This window comes from Arctopsyche grandis, chromosome 1 (assembly GCF_051622035.1).
Source record: "Arctopsyche grandis isolate Sample6627 chromosome 1, ASM5162203v2, whole genome shotgun sequence".
NCBI classification, from domain to species: Eukaryota; Metazoa; Arthropoda; class Insecta; order Trichoptera; family Hydropsychidae; genus Arctopsyche; species Arctopsyche grandis.
This window is the reverse complement of record NC_135355.1, coordinates 7166228-7185089: the sequence shown is the minus strand read 5'-3', so window position 1 is coordinate 7185089 and position 18862 is coordinate 7166228. Positions and strand designations below refer to the sequence as shown.

Genomic DNA, 18862 nt, shown 5'->3' with positions numbered 1-18862 from the left:
GAGTTGTCTGCGCCTAAAGGTCGACCCTTGGTTGATGTGCGCTGAGTTGTCGGGGTGCCTGTAACTGATTTTCTTTTATAATTATTCAGTGACACACTAGCTCATTATTCTAGCTTTATGTTTAATGTTTTCATGCGGGCCTTTTAGATTTAGGGGCCGGAAAGGTTTTTAAATAAAAATACCAGACATTTTTCAAATAAAAATATTGGAAGTAGTAAAAATTTTCTAAAAATTATTCATATGACTAATAGGAAGCAATATGTATTTAAAAGTTTATACTTCAAATTTGATACGCAACACTTTGTTTCGAATTTTCAAGATTTTGTACTCCTCGCGACATTTAATAGTTTTTTGTTATGGTACAGTAATAATGATTGTTTGCAATGATCTATAACAGAGCATCGCAACGTGTGTGCTGCGGCACACTTAGAAACCTATGGCACTATATAGATCTAACGCGTGCGAGCGAGATCGCGTGTGAGGGTTGTGTGGCTCTGATTTATAAAAACGAGGTTGAAATAAAAAAAAATAATGGTTATATACAAATGTACGAATAAAATTGAGTGTAAATAAAAAAACCAATTGTAATACAAAAGTAATTACAACGATCCAAAATGGATAGTTTGAAAAAACACTCAGTGGAGCACAGAAAAGAATAAAAATGAAACAACAACATGAAGCATTTAATAATAATATTTACGAAACTTGACCAATTTTGCATTGAAACAATCGATCAAACTTTTAATAAAAATAATCAATTTAATTTTAATAAAAATATATTAAAGGGGGCCTTTTGTTAACATTTGCATGCGGGTCCAATTTTTCTAGTTACGCCATTGTGTTTAATATTTAAAATAAGAGATAAGAGATATAAAAAGATGTCTTAATGTGAAACGTAAAGGAGGTTTGTAATAAAAAATGGACCACTTCTGAGAAAACAACGTTAAAAATTGAAAATTCATCATCAAACTCCAAATTTCCAGAAATACAATACATTTGAATGTACTGCTTTTCTTTACCTCATCTTAACACAAGCACAATATTCACTTGCAAATCATATTATAATTTAAATAAGAGTCACACACATTCAAGAGAGTTCAAATTAAATTACACATTTTTTACATAGATATATACCAGGAAGGCTTGACAGGAATACCCCAATGCGCCTTAATGGACAATTAATTACAAACAATGCCGCATTTTATTATAACATAAATCACTGTATTTCCAGAAGCTGAAGAACACGAAATAATAATTAATCCATTGTTTTTAAATTTTTACAAATTATACACACAATAAATACAGAAGACTTGTGACAACAGGAAAGATGATTTTTTGTCAATTTTTAGGAACCGTTTCAACAATGATCAGATAAAATTGGCAAACTCTGATGAGAAACGATCGATTTGGTGTTACAAATATCCCCAAATCTAACCAGCAGTATGGCGGATCGAACCCACTGATCACTTGGTGCTAAACATACACACTACCATTAAGTCAGACTGCTGGCTATAATGCTGGCCATTTTGCTGTAGGTACATAAATATGTAGCAAAAAACTATTTTGATTTTCATATCATTCCACTTACATACGTATGTATGTTCCGAACCATTCCGTTTACAGTATATGTACATATATTTGATATCAGATCTTCACCGATGACTATCACCAAACTTGACAACGTGCTCGACCACTTCGAGTGAAACCTTCTTGATAAGAGCAGACGCAGCAGCTCCATAGTACGGGTTAATTTGGAATGAGGGGACAGTGTTCGGTTCAGATCCCAACAGACGTTCGTCGGGGCAAGTCGTGTCAGTTTCCTCATCTGCTACCACCGCGATATACGAACATTATCATGAGTGTCATGAGTGTCACATTTCCGTGAATAGATTTCAATACAACCACTATCATCGAACTTTTCTTCTAAGCATTCTTTGCTTTTGAAAAATTGATAAGAATGGATGACTCTTTGATACAATCCATCTCTGATAATAACGGTACAGTCGACTGAAAGTTTTTCAGCACGCATGAAACACACTTTTTGGGCTCGTTTAAATTCATCTCCTTAAACTGGATCCATGCCATCCTTGAAGGGCAACGGTATCTGAATGCAAAAAATATACATATATATGCACGTCCAATATCCGTGCAATAATTGGACTGGATATTTTCGACATAGTGCGTGTGTATAGATATATTATACTCATTAAATGCAATCTGACCGTTCCACTTGATGCAGTTCACGGAGCATGCGTGAAGCCAGTTGCGTTTCCTGTTTTCGGAAATTGGGTGAGTGAATTTATATTTGGCAATATTTTCATTTCGAATTACACGATCTGAAATTGAATGACCCAATCGGTGCTTATTTACTCGAATAATATATTTAGTGTACTCATTCGATCTGAGATAATCTTGGCTGTTGGCAATCATTTACTAATGTTCAGTCTGTGTACATATGTACATGCTTATACTGATTCAATTTGAATAATCGATTATGTAATCTATGCTCAAATAAGTGTCTAATTTTATGTGCTAAAATCTATTACTGCCTTTGCTTGTAATATTTTTATTTTCTTGTTAGAAATTGGATTTTAATTGTAGCATTAAATTGATATATGTATGTAAGTGCTAGAAAATCGTATATATGTAATTTACTGCGACCTTAAAGTTTTACAATATACAATTTCATGATTAAGATTGGCATCTCGGGATCTTATTTATAATTGAAGCTGCATAATTTCACCAATAAAACCTGTATGAAAAGGGGCAACAACTTACCTATAACATTTACAAAAAGGGTGATATTTTATAACACGCAATTTTTTTTATATGTTCCAAAAACTTATTCTCATTATATAAAGAAATATTCTCCATATGAATTCTCAAATTATATAAAGAAACTACATATTTCTGGAATTAAGAATTTGAAATTACCAATTTTTTTCTAGTAAAAATTGAAGATAAAATTGAATATCTTCAATATATACCTATATATAATCAGAGTCGTATCAGTGATTTTGGCGCCTTGGTAAATATCAAATAAGCGCCCTTTTATTGCTTTTTAATAGCTAAATGGCAAAAACATGATTAAAGAAATAATTTTATCATTTTTTTTGATTTTTAAATGCTTTTTATTATTACGAAATTATGTTCACAATACATCTTATATCTATTTTAATAGCTACTGATCAACTGATCATTTTCTATTTTACAATTTAATTTAATTTGGTTAGTAATCATAGTATTATATTATTCTAATGTTAATGTATAGCATAATAGGAAAAAGAGCTCAAAAACCTATTTAAAATTTTATTATGAAATTTATATATTGTATTAAAATTAAGCTTTTTTAAAACATTAAAAATGTAAAATTTAAATTTATAATAAAACATTATATTTATTCGCGGTATTAATTTAACTATTCATACTTTAAATTTAAATAAAATAGCACATCTATAGTTTTATTTTTCTCGCTTTTTAATTAGCAAACTCATTAACGACATAGTCAAATTTTAAATCACTCACTAATTTATGTTATATTGACAAAATGCTTAAATCAGAAGTGCGATCTTGACTACTTACAGATATCAGATTATTTTTGATAATTCTTAATTTGCTGGAACTTCTTTCGGCCGGGATTGTCAGAAATATGCACATAGCTTGTTTAATACTTAAAATTTTTGTAATTCCCCTTCGTTCAGTACATTTAAAATAACCATTTGATAAATAGTGCTCGGATCATTACTTTCCAATCAATTTTATATTTGTTATTTAAAACATTTCAGTTAATTTAGTAACTTATCTTTGTCCATTTCTAGGTATGCTGCCAACAACAGAATTCCTTTTTCTTGTAATTCTGTAATAATGAAACTCTTCCGCAATTAAATCAAATCACTATCGTTGAATTTCGGCTTCTCTTTGAGTTAACAAAATCCACAGTTAAAAAAATTATCTCCGTGAATACCCACTAATTAACGGTCCTTTTAAGTCTAAGCATGTTATATGTGTTGTATTGTTCATATTGTATTTTTCGCCATAGTAAAGTTTTGCTTCATGATCCGAGTGCCCTTCAGATTTTTGCGCATTTTGGCTAATGTCCCGTTTCCAATGCCTTCGTACAGTTCTGCATATAATATATAAATAATGAAAGACTAAACTCCTAAAAAAGTGGTCTTTCTTATCCAAATTTATTGCTTGGGTCCATTTCGGGATAAAAATTCATTGCTCATTGATTCATTGAAGCCGTGTGCTGATATTTATGTATTTGTATGTTGGATGATTTTCATTCAAACATTTTGTAAACGGACACGAACTTATGAAACGATTTAATATATGTATAAATAAAATTTATATAAATATATAATTAAATAACAATGCTCTACAATCGAAGAAAATGTAATTTAACTTATACTGCAAGCAGATATTAATTAGATTAAAATTGTTCCATATATTACATTAGTTTTATATGTATATGAGGGTACCATCACGCGATTGAGTAATATAATTATGTCTATGCACATTTAATTAATGCATAATAAATCATTTACATTTGACACAGTTTTGAAAATAGCTTTTTTTTATCAGTCTGTAATTTGAATAACCGGTGGTTATCTTTCGTATACGGTGTAATTATATTGATTTTCAATTAAGTCAGTGGCCGCGTGAGCTTTTAGTTTAATCGCTCAACTTCTTCCCAGTCAATAATAATCTTTGATCGCATTTTGTCGTGAAAATTTAATTTCAAGCTATAAGATCACTTGACGACCGTGGTGTTTCCAAATGTCACTTGTCGCAAATGTGTTTCACATCATAACAATGGTGATTTTATCTCGTCCACACACTAGTTGATGATGAAATTTGAAGGTTATTTATTTTTATTTTTTGTGCGATTAATCTATGGATCGACATTATGCCTTGATTTGGATATCATAATCAGAAACAGGTACCGTTTTTTTTATATTAAAGAAATTTAAAATTTCATTCATTTTTTATTTAAATTTTAGTTTTTGTATAGTGATAAAAATGTATATATGTATATTTTATCAATAGTTTTGCTTTCATTCATAGATATTAGCTACTAGTATTTGAATATTAATTCAATAACAAGACACTCATTGTGCTTAAGTATAAAAACATATTTACAAATATATACATATATACAATAAACAAGTCGGATTTTCAATTGATAAATTTCAGAAATTATCAAAACTATAAAAAAATAATTGATATGTAAATATTGACTTGGATTAAATTATTATGGAATAATATACGTAATGAAAATTCAATTCAATTTCAATAATTAAAAAATAAAAGTTCATATATCAATGAGTAATCAAGTAGAGACAAGTATCAGTGGCAGGTACAAAATCTAATATTAATGTTAAAGAAACAGTTTTATTTTTTAGAAACCTGCCTCAATGTTTGGAAGGATATCAGCACTTTTTTAGACAATTAATAGAGAATATAAAAAGTGAATCCACGCCGGATATATTGCTATTATTGATGGCAACAAAAATTAAATATGAAGAGTTTGGTTGTGCAGCTCTAAAATCTATTTGGTGTCCCGTCAATAGTGTGGATGCTGAAAGGTATTTTAGTAAATACAATATAATTGTTACCGATCGTCGTACGAATCTCAAAAAAGAATCTGTAGAAATATGCTTAATAATTAATTCCAAAACATTTTTCTATTATTTTTTAATTATTGTGCTGTCTTTAAATTGTATATATTTGTATAAATTTTATTAAAATTCATCGAAATTTTTTATTATTTAAAATTAAACTCTTCATAAAGGTAGATGCTAAAATTGAACATTTTTAATGCCCTAAAACGCTAAAATGGAAAATGAAAATACTAAAATTGACAAAAATAGATGCCCAAAATCTGGCCACAAGATTTTATATACTCTAAGATTTTATTACCTTTATAAATACATATACATATCAAGATACAATGACGATTGGAACGAAGAAGGATTAAAAGGGGTAAGTAGACAATTAACTGTTTGGAAAAAAAGCTTGTCAATTTTGACAGGAGTTCGTATTACATTTGACCCACATTTTCTTAATTATACAACGAATCATTCGACATGTATATATTCGTAAAAAATATAAGTACATTTTATACGAATGACGTAGTTGTTTTGTGCTTACGCATGGACAGCCATATTGTAATATGAATGAATAGATATGTATGTATGTTTAATTTGAATTCATTTTCCAATACAACACACTTGAACGACGGCCAATTTATTGCATATTATATTATACTCTTCAATATAATAAAATCTATTTTTTATTAGGTACGACATTGTCAATTTTTTTATATCAAAACAATATATCAATGTTCAGTGCATTTTTTTTACCTATATGCAAAACTACTCGCGGAAGTGACGTTTAAGTGTATTACACGTTATAATACAAAAGTCGAATCAACCAGTTTTAAAAATCGATCGAGATAATCTTTGTCTTAATAAACTCGTTTTTCAATGAGTCAATCGATTAACCGGTATCTGATTTTTGATTTTTACAATACATCTCATGTCTATTTTAATAGCAACTGATCTACTGATCATTTTCTATTTTACAATTTTAATTTAATTTTGTTAGTAATCATAGTATTATATTATTCTAATGTTAATGTACAGCATAATAGGAAAAATAGCTCAAAAACCTATTTACAATTCTTAACCGGTATCTGCTATAAGCCTAATGTATCCATTTTGTAACGTAAATGAACGCAGCTTTGCAATTTAATTTGCGAGCTTTTGCGGCACATTACCGATAAAATGTCGATCAATTTTACGTTCTGTATAGAATTCAAGATGGCCTATTCCCGATGCGAATAATAAAACGATAGCTATTTAGTTTATTGCACTTGATTGTCGTTGCGGTCAAAATCGAATTTCGCACTGACGCTTTTCTATCTTTTGTATGCGGTTTTTTTTAAATAGTAAGTGCAACGTGAAAATGTAGGTTTATAGACTTATTACTTTATTTTGATAATCGATTTGGTCCGGTCATTTCGGATCAATGCGCTATATTATCGACGTATCTATGTAGTTTCAACAATGGTTATTAGTACTAACCATCCTACCACTGTATTGTGCCATGTTGATGTAATTATTTGGCGGTTAATTAGAATTCGTTTAATCTTGATGTATCTGAGTACGCTAGCAAAAAAATTACAACTTAAAAGATGTATCGATTTCGATTATTGGAATTGCAATCGGAAATATACATACATATATATAAAAATTTCTAAATTTAACTATTTTAACAAAAATATATAAAACTTTCATCAGACCTAGACTTGAATACGCTTTTTGCATATGGAATCCTCATTTTAAAAAGGATATTACATGTATTGAAAGGGTTCAAAGGAGAATTTCAAAGATTCCTTCTGAACTCAAATCACTTTCTTATAATGAAAGATTGAAAATAATGAATCTCACTACATTGGAGACGAGAAGATCTAGAGGTGACTTAATCGAAGTCTATAAAATTCTTAATAATCACTATAATTGTCATATGTCTAATGTTATTTCATTCAACATAAACACTCACCTCAGAGGTCACACGCTTAGACTCCAAAAAGATAAATCTAATAAATTGATCAGAGATACATTCTTTTCTAACAGAGTGGTTTCAGTTTGGAATAGTCTTCCCAACGATTTAGTAACCTCTATTAATATTAATATTTTTAAGAATAAACTTGATACTTTTTTTAAAACCAAAGGATTTTTGTGATTCTTCTTTCCCATAATCATATTTCTGTATTTTTATCTTTTTTTGTTTATTTATTTTTATTTTTTTTTTCTTCTCTTATTTTATTTTATTTTAATATTGTTTTTTTTTAATGTATTTTAATTTTTCTCATTGTTTTATTGCATATATGTATAATTTGTAAAATTATGTTTATTCAAACCCCTTGGGCCTATCGGCTTTGCCGCCTCCCCCAAGTATATTAAATAAATAAATAAATAAATATAGATGTATATTCATGCCTGATTACTCTTTGATATATGAACATATATTTTTTAATTATTCTAAGTATGTAGATACATACTATTAGTTCATTGTTGCAATACTGAAGCTGGCGTTCTTCATCATTTGTCAAATCAATATGAAAGTATTTTATTTATTTTATTTTACACTAGCTGAACCCGGCATGTGTTGCAATGCTACAATAACGCATGCAATTCGCGTTCCCGTTCCCGTTCCCGTTCTCGTTCCAGTTCCCATTTGTCGGAAAAACGCAGACAGCGAACATATTTTAAATTATTGGGTTGCAATGACACTCAATCCCGTTTTTCCCGTTTCCGTTCCCGTTTTTGGTCGATTTTTTTCATAGTAATCTTCCCGGACATTCATACAACTATGTAATCCTGAAAGTTCCATCGTAATCGGTTCAGTGGTTTAGGAGCCTATTCGAGACACACAAACAGACAGAAAGACATTCATTTTTATATATATAGATATGTACATATGTAGATACATATATAACATAAAGGCCTAACAGGTAGACCCCAATGCGCCTTCCTAGATAATTAATTACAAACATTGCAGTATTTTTATTACATAAATCTCTGTATTTCGAAAGGCTGAAGAACACGAAATTAACAATTAATTAATCCATAGAGACATCTATGGATTTAGACTTGTACATAAATTTTTGCATGTTGTACAGAAAATCAAATTCAGATATTTGTGACATAGCGGGTGGGACGATTTTTGCCAATTTGATGGATGAACCGTTCCAACAATGAAATCTGATAAATTGGCAAACTCTGATAAGAAACGATTGACTTGGAGTCACAAATACCCAAGTCTGAACAGCAGTATTAAAGATTAGCACGGGAACTAACCCGGTAACCTCTCGGTGCTAAAAATAAATGCAACCCTCGAGCCATACTGCTGGCTATTCTGTATGTATGCAAAGTTGACTAATCATCCATTCATTGTAACGATATATTACATATTCTCTTTTGAAAGCTGCTCCAAAATTTTCATCATAATTTTATTTGTCGTGACGTGTAATTTTTTAAATCATTTAGTTTCGTTGGTTGTTCGATAGTTTTAAAAGAATAACTAAAAAGCCAATAAAAATTGGATGTGGCCGACCTAAGATCTATTATATGTATTTGAGTAATATAAGAAGTATATCGAGTATACATACATACATATCTCTTAATTGAAAAGTAGATACATATGTACATATGTACATACATATATATTCCAAGCCGTACAACAGATCAGACTGAATTTACATGTAATAGGAATTAGAAATTCATAACTAATATTTTTTAAATATTTTTACCTCTACCGGAAGTAATGCTTTTACTTTAGAGAATCGAGCTTTTTTATGTTTTTCTCAGAAATCTTTTGATGTATAAAACTGAATTTCATATCTAGAAGTTTATGCTTAATACCAAGTTATATATAAAGTTCGGTGAACATCCCTCAACCGGAAGTGGTAGTTTATTCTTGTTCGATTTTTCTTCCACTATTTGTTTCGACCCTTTGGATATGTGTGCTCTTCACAAAAAAACAATTCAAGTATAATCCTTGTATTAATGTGATGAAAATAAATAAAAGCATTCAATTTAATAAACCAGAAGTGGGATTTTTGAGAAAATTTTAAAAATGTTGTGGCCACACACACGACTTTTTCCACATTATTGAACAAATCAAGCTGAAAGTTTATATTTGTATTCTTTGTTAACTTAGAGTTGATAAGGTTTTGGTTAGAATCAGGGCTGTGGAGTGGGATCAAAATTTACCGACTCCAACTCCGGCTTTATTTTATGATTCTACTCCGACTCCGACTCCAAACGACTGCAACTTGAACGATTTTTAGTAAGATGGACTCTTCTTGCTTGTAAGATGGACACGTATAAAATGATTAGTAATAAAAATATAAAAAAATAAAGGAATTCATTTAATTAATTAATGATTCTATAAAACGGTTGATTTAATTGTAAGGAACAATCATCTGAAGGGATTTAAGATTTTCTTGAAAAAAATCAAACAATAATACATATTATAAATTATAAATAATTTTTAATACATATTTACACCGAATTAATCTTGGTTACATATCGTAATTTCATAAAAAAAATACATTATATATGCTGACCTCAGAAAGCAGTGACTAATTTCTGGCTCTGAAACCTTATAATCCAGCTTCTGTCAGACAATTTATATTTTGTTCCTTTTTTATTACTCAAATGTCCGTTTTCCTTAAAGACACGGTTGTTAAAATGAGATCATGACAGAATGTTCTCTTTCTTATTCTTTCCGTTATTGACCGATTTTTTTGCAGAACCACTCTCACTATATCATTTTAATGCCGGTTGGACCGCACATCGCGCTAATTTAAATTGTTTGGAAATATCCGACCCTTGAAAATGTATTAAAAATCTGATCTGAAAAACCCTACTCCCTTCAATCGATTGCCATGTGTTTGGCATGTTTCAATAAAATAAAATGCATTTAATTAAAAAAAGCCAGAAGAAAAAATAGAATCTAAACCAGAGACCAGATTAAAACCACTTATGTCGAAATGCTGACTTTGCTAATAAAGCAGAGCTGTAGAGTCGGATGAAAATTTATCGAAATTTCATATTGCTGAAAATCTGAAAAAACTGTTTTATATACAAAATTACTAAATTACTATTAATTATATACATGTACAAAATGACTCTTTTACTTTTAATTTCGATAACAATATATAACGATGTTTGATAAGTTACATCATCAGTATTATAATAGCAATAGTTGCAGGTCATAATTATATCGTTTGACATTGGATATTGTCGATATTGAACGCATCGTGAGCTTTTCGCGCAATAATGCGATAATGTTGATCGCGTCAAATTAATTAAAACGTTACTGTGCAACGAACCGTGGGCTTAATTAATTGCCTAATTTGAATAAACGATCGTTTTGAATACAAATCCGACTCATCAGATCCGAGTTAGTTGTGTTGCGTTTTCAAGGCAGTCACCGTTCAAACTAACTAGAAAAAAGTCAACCCATTTTGCAAGTATTCTATGCAAATGCGATCTTCCATATAACGTGCTGCATTATCTCAACAAAGTCAAGGTTGACCTGTAATATGATCACAAGGTGATCATTTCATCTGACCAATTTCAATACTGACCAATTTATATGGTTAGATTATGAAGGGTTGAAGTTTTTTACGTGGATTCGAGATTTTAAGACTTCTAAATGATTCTAAACAAGCATTTAGTTCTGTAGTTCAGATCAAATGATAATAATGTATTAGAATGCTTTTATAATATACATTTTATTTTATTGTAAGAGTGGAATTTTGATCTTCTCTCTTCCATTTTGGTTTTGCATGGATGTTTTGTATTTGCAGCGGGTCCTTATATTATATGTACATACATATATCTATTGGTGCTAGCTGTAGATGCAAGACATTCCCTACTTTGTATTTTATTATTTGACATTTCTACTTTATCTGCTGTTATTATATTGCTATTGTTTTTTTATAATTCTGTATAAATGTATTTTTGTCTGTGTATATATGTATATTTATGTATTTTTTTCTCATTTCTCTGTATTTTTTCGACCGTTGTGTCGCATTATGGACTCCTTTGAAGCCACAATGGTCCAAACTCAAACTTAAATAAATATTTTTTTCATACATTTGTATGACCAATTTCTCATATTAAAAAATGAATATAGATTATTTATTCCTGCTACATTATTTGCAACAATTTCATATCACGCGAGCAAAGTGTGCCATCCACATACTATTCGTCTTACGAACCAAATTAGACGACTTTGTATATTATTAATATAATATTTACATATAAAAACTTAAATATACATATGTATGTATTTGTAATTTATAGGTATATACATGATTCGATTTTCTGCAATTGTTTTATCTGCATCATTGCATTCCGCGACGCGACAATAATGATCTGCCCGCGCTCTTTACATTATAATGAGCTCTGGTTTGATTGCAACAATCGCGCAAATATCACAATCATTATTATATATCAACGACTCGTTCGTTCAATTATGATGGTCGTTTTAATTGCAAAACAATGGTTGTCGAATCTCATCTGCGTAATGACTTGTATTCAGTTAAGTGTAACGAGGTCCACCGGTGTGCGATCGCTAATTGTCATTACATTACAATATTATTTCACGCCATCGACATAATACATACCGAATATTGCACGCGATTTAATAAATATGATCAAAAGATTCATAATATAGCCCCGTCGACAGGCAATCATGATAAATACATTATACGTATCTTATACGTGCATATTAATTTCCAAAATTTATTTAACCAAACAACAATGCATACGGGAAGAAAGAATATGAAGGCATTATCTACATTTATTTTACATGCATATGTTAACGGAAGGTTTGGTGCAAACGATCGAAAAGCGCCAGACAGATTGAACCACAGATTAACTGGATGGCTACTTTAAACGCAATTCTCGATTTCACGAATGAAAAATTGCACATCATATGACGAGTAACCATTCGATGTGCACAGATGCAATTATTAAAATGGTAATTATTAAAATTGAGTTGTATCTTTCTGGCGAGTTTTTAATAATTTAAAAAAGAAAAATTCGAAACTAAAGTATCAGAAGCACAGAAGGTATACAGGGTAGGTATGTCGGGACTTCGGGTAGATTTCGCTTAGTGTAAGTGCGAGCAGTGCGTACGCATAAGGTACACGTGTCGTTAATCTGTGGTTCAGTCTGTCTGGCGCTTTTCGATCGTTTGCACCGCATCGAAATATATGCTATGGTTCGGCCTAAACACTCATTATATTGAATGTTTGTCTATCTGTCTGTCTGTCTGTCTCGAATAGGCTTCTAAACTACCGAACCGATTACGATGGAACTTGTTGTCCGGGAAGATTACTGTGAAAAAAAAGCGGGAAAAAACCTCTTAATAATAATATTCGTATTATCGACAAGTATGAAGCGCAAGTATGAAGCGCCATTGTGTAGTCAAGGAAATTTTGAAAAGACGTTTTTTGTTCTCCAACCATCACTTGAAACGCGACATACAAGTCCACCAACTCCAACCATTACTTGAAACGCGACGTCTGCCAACTGAAGAAAGCAAATTCGTATTCGTTGATTTTGCTTTTTATTATTACGAAATTACGTTCACAAAACATCTTATATCTATTTTAATAGTTACTGATCTACTGATCATTTTCTATTTTAAAATTTAATTTAATTTGGTTAGTAATCATAGTATTATATTATTCTAATGTTAATCTACAGCATAATAGGAAAAAGAGCTCAAAAACCTATTTACAATCCTTAAAATTCGTATTCGTAAGTCGCGGGCAAAGCAACGGAAAGCCAGGAAAATTAAAAAAAAATAAAAGAACATTTAAATTACCAGTGTTTTTATTGATAGGTAAAGTAGGAAACTACCATTTCATACATTTAAATAAAAAAGGCTCCTAAAAAATTCAACCGATTATAATGGAATTTTCAGGATTTGTTGTATGCAGGTCCGATATCAAGTCATCAAGTCACCAGGCAAAGACATCAAGTCACTGGGCAAAATGAACATTTTGTCATTCGATCACAGTGCGTTGACAAAAGAAAATTATTTTATCGCTACCACAAACTCTGCATATGCTGGTGAAGCTATGGGAAGAGTATTGGTAGACATATATTTCCGTGAATGTAAATATTAAATGTTACATTGTATATTTACCTATTTATTTTAATTTGACATGTAACGAAAATTTAAGGCGATGCTAGACATTTCCACTTGATTGGTATCAAATTGGGATACCTCTTTTACTGCAAAGGAGTTTATGAAAATAACTGGTGTAAACCATGTACATTTTAGGCTTACATCTTCGTATCATTGGATAGGAAAAAATAAAAATTAAAACTAACAATATATATATATATATATATATATATATATATATATATATATATATATATATATATATATATATATATATATATATATATATACATATATTGTATGTATATATCGGTTAAGAAAATTGATTGGCACGAAAAAAAAATCAATGATGCGTTAACAATACGGCTGATTGAGAGATCTGCGTGTGAAGCTGAACTTCATCTTTTTATGATTTTTTTTGTTGTAAAATCGAGAGATGTGCGCTATGCGTAAAATTGGCCTTTTTGTCGCAACAATTCGCCGGTCAATTGCACGAAGCGTGTACATCCGAAAGTGTGTCGTGCTTCTTCATGAGCGAGTCTAATTCGCAGCCGCGAAATGAAGCTTGGAAAATAATAGAAAGCATAAGATTTTTAGCGGCGAGCCATTGAAACGGTTGACCCGATCGTACAATTGGATAAAAAAAACTCCGTGACAAAATTACCTGTCTTCCGTTGTTGAATTCGCGGAATCCGTCGATTTTCTATGACAGAATGAAATTGTGAGGCATGTGGATCTCTTGTCGTGTTTTTGATTACTGAAATGAGAAAAAAAATTTAACATAACACTCGTGTGGAATCTCAATATTTAAAAATAAATATGAAATTCATTAAAAAAAATATACATTAAGGTTATTATCTGTAGATAAAACTACCTGTATACACAATATTTCTATTATATATACTTTATCGGATTATATTGTATTTATTCTTTATTTTTATGAATTTCTACATCTGTTGCCTTTTGATTTTTCAATAAATAAATAAATATTGAGTCGAATATACAAGAATAACTAAAATAATACATATGTATGTATGTAGTTTATATTATTAATTGCTCATTCAACTGGTGTGGCAAATATACATATATGTATATCCGAATAGAACTTTGATTGATTCTCGCCTTTAATATTTCTTTGGGATTAAAAATATGATTTTATTTACTATTTCGTTGGAACTATCACGTATACATAGGTATAATAGACCGGAGTGAAAAACGAAAATTTTGGATTTTCATCAATGGACCAAGTGGAAAGCTTTCGTCGTATCAAAATTTTTATCCAATATTTTGACGTATTTTTATTTCAAAATTTTCAATTTTTAATTTTTATTTATTTTTTTCTTCTTGTGTGTTTGTTAATGATTTTTATATATCTTCTGGCCACAGTGTTATATTGGGGTAACCTATAAAGCCACTGTGGTATATGTTGTGTATTAAAATAAAACAAAATAACGTTAAAAAAATCATTGATTTTAAAAATGTCCTGTGTCTAACCAATCCATTTATCTCAACGAAAATTTCGAAAAATAGTTTTTTTCATATATCTCTTTTCAGAGTATATTTTTGAATTTTTATTATAAAAAAAAATAATAGCACTCAATATTCACCTATTGAAATTCATTTGGGTCATTATGATAAGTTTTGACTGACCAACGAGAATTCAAAGTCGCCGTTTCGCTCGAAAATCAATAAAACATGACATTCTGCGTCATTCTGGCATACTTGTAATTCATAATATTCGTATATTTTTTACATAGTATACCCAAAAAAGCTCTCGATGACTTATGTTTTCAAAATAATCACGAGAACATGAAAAAATGACGGTTTTCTGAAAATAACGCTTTTTTTATGGGAACTTTTGAGTGAAACGGCGATTTTGAATTCTCGTTGATCAGTAAAAACTTATCTTAATTGGCCCAAATAAACTTCAATGGGTGAATATTGAATGTAATTTTTATTTTAAATAATTAAAAAAATTAAAATATTCTCTAAAAAGACATATGTACCTGCATACATGAAAAAAGCCTACTTTTTCGAAATTTTTGTCCTCAATAAATCGATTGGTTGGACGTACAGGACATTGTTTGAAATTACTGTTTTTATATTATTTAACATTCCCTTGATTCGAAAAAAGTTTTCCACTAGGTCCATCGATGAAAATAAATACAAAATTCGCGTTTTGCGATCCGCCTTATGTACAATATGCAACATTGTTGCACGTCACTAAAAAAGTTTGTACTGTACTGATCGACAGAAATTTAATTTGATTAAAACGAGAGAAAGCATGTAATCGAAAATACGCTCTTTCAAATTGGAAGGAACGTATTAAATAAAATTAAAACATAAAATCAAATTCGTCCATAAGTAACGTCTTAATAACAAAAATACCATTATCTTCGATGTTAATCAATGTTATTACCCCACAGAAGAGTACACAGATCCAGATCCATCGCATATCGTGACGACAAGTTCAATATTCAATTCGTACGTGCAATACTCGTACACGTGCGAAGCGACTAAAGATCGAGTAACGGTTTGCGCGTGTGTGTATGATATTGTTAAATTTTCGTCTAATGAATCAACTTTAATGATACGTTATCTCTTTGTGCGGGAAATTAAATTTGAAACTGCGATGTGAGATCATGTACGCTTTTATTGAGGATGCCTCTGATGTTTTATAATTGGTCGGTGTGAACTCGGCTTATTGGTTTCGTTTATTGTGTCAGGAGAGACGTTACGGTTGAGCAAGTGGGCCATTGATCGCCTCAAGACACTTAATTGGTTGGGTGCCAAATTCAGCTTCTCGTCAGCCAAAGTTAAAATTTGCTGACGGGAAAAAGTGCAAATAGTTTGGTGGAGCGATGACTACAAGCTTTCTTTTGGATGAATTTTGATTTGGTTCATTACTTGATTTCATCTTTAAAATTAGTTTGAATATTGAGTTAAGATCCAAATCTTGAAAATTAAAAAAAAAACATATCTTAAATTCTTACTAAAATTTTATTTTTAATAAACCAAAGCTGATCAAATAAATTATAGACAACTAGTAATTTTACTCGGCTTCGCTAGATATTTTTAATAATAATATAATATAATCAAATTTGTAATAATATATGTTTTTTTTTTAATTAATTGACTGTCACGAACAAGCAAACAATATATATACTAAGTCTCTTTCAAAATTATATGTAGGTATACCAGAATCCGGCGCCTTTGCCCCCAGGGACTACGAATCCTTTGAATCGAAAAAAATCGAATCGCTGCCTATGAATCGAAAAAAAAAAGGAATATATTGTCTACGAACTAACGAACGAAGGTTACATACATATATGCAAAGTCTCTTTCGAAATTATATATTAGATGCTCGTTTTTTATATTATAATTTAAAAAGTTACATTCCTCCTAAAAAATATTTAGTTATAGTTAACTTACGTAAAATTACAGCATTTATCAGAAATTGAGTATTCAAATAATATTTAGGAAGACTTTATGATAGAAAATATAACATACATACATATTTATGTACATACGTATTTTTTCTATCACAAATCATAAAATTATTCAATTGTAAGTATAAACTATGCACTTTTTATTTTATAACTGTGTTTAATGTCAATCAAACCAATTAAAATCGTAACATATAGATATATACTATGTAGTAATCTTTTTAGATTCATCTTTTAGCGGAGAATTTTTTAATGTGAAAATAAAGACGGCGCCATTCTATGTATGTATGTATGTACCTTAAAGTACAAGACCACACCTAAGCATAGAAAAAGTCACATTTTTTACAGTTTAATAAAGTACAATATTCGCTACATATAGTGCAATTTAAATTGTTCAGTTGACGCAAGTTTATGTGCCGCATTATTTAATTGAAATGTGCGTGCTGATGCTGGATTGCTAAAATAGCTGGTGAGTTTCCCTCGTTATTTTCCTTGTAGGCTATTATCAAGATTGATGCCGAGCTTACCCTCGGAGCTTTGTATGTATGTATGTATGTGTTATGGAAGACTTATCTGTGATCTCGAAAAAAATATGTTTATGGCAATCGTACGCCGTAAAGTGCAACAGAGAGATGTTGACCATTCAGGTTTACCAGCTTGTTAGTTCGGCATTTAATTGTTTACGATTTATATCGTTGCAACATTGATCTTTATTAGTGAAAATATTGTTTTTATAAGAAAAAATGTCGCATGAGCTTTTATTGATGGGTTTTGTATATACCCACTCGTTAAAGTCTCTGCGAGTATTTGTAGGACATTGTGAAAATCATTTTTCATTGCGCATTTTTTTAATGATTTTAATTAGACGATGTACTTCTTTTTAGTATATTTTAGATGATTAATAATGCAACAGAATATATTACACGTCAGTCTTTTGTCGGTTGATTTTCAGCTGACAGTTTTACTTTAGCGGAAAACGGTTTAAATAGCGATCCGTAACAAATGGAGTCTTTTTTTTGTATAGAGCTTTTAAATTCCATTTAACGTACATTGCTTTATATTATAATTAATTACAAAAATAATCATTTTTAAAACTTTTCACCATACAAAGTCGCTTTACATCGTTATTCTTTCTAAAAAAAAAATGCTGTACGTACGTACATACAAGTTCATACATAAAATAAATATAAATCAAATCATTCTTCCATTCACATGCGAAGCACTTTTTTTTTATGAACGATTGAAATTACATTTGTGCCTTTTTTATTTCAGTGATTTGCGTTCTATTGCAATTTTATTTCGCTATGCATTATTCGATTTGGAAGCTAAGTCTTAAAAAAACTTACCCGTCTATAATTATGAGTGAAAAATACATACATACATAGTACAATTCACAAATGAATATTTTCATTCAGCGTCGATCAACATAACGTTGTTATAATTCATTATGTATTATTATAGCTAAATTTTCAATTCCATTACAAAGTGTGCCGACAAATTAATTTAATTCCATTGATTTAAAATCGAGTTCAAATCTCAACGCTGTATTCATTTTTTGCCTTTGGATGATCTTCAAACAAATTCAAACTATCTATGCGTATTCTTCTTGCAATATTGACAAGCCGTAAAAGCCTGAAGCTACAGCTAAAGTATCAATCAAATCTAACGAAAAAACAACACCCAAGGTTACTTGT

At 30.1% G+C, this 18862-nt stretch overlaps 1 protein-coding gene and 1 long non-coding RNA gene across 2 annotated transcripts in view; one reads left to right on the top strand and one right to left on the bottom strand.

Moving 5' to 3' along the window:
- Positions 1 to 18862, bottom strand: part of LOC143915323 (uncharacterized) — a 226791-nt gene that overhangs the window by 22960 nt on the left and 184969 nt on the right. The window lies entirely within an intron of this gene.
- Positions 1778 to 18862, top strand: part of LOC143913740 (uncharacterized) — a 61125-nt gene continuing 44040 nt past the window's right edge. Inside the window, exon 1 of the mRNA XM_077433724.1 lies at positions 1778 to 2289. The gene's annotated coding sequence lies outside the window, so the exon portion shown is untranslated. The remainder of the gene's footprint in view (positions 2290 to 18862) is intronic.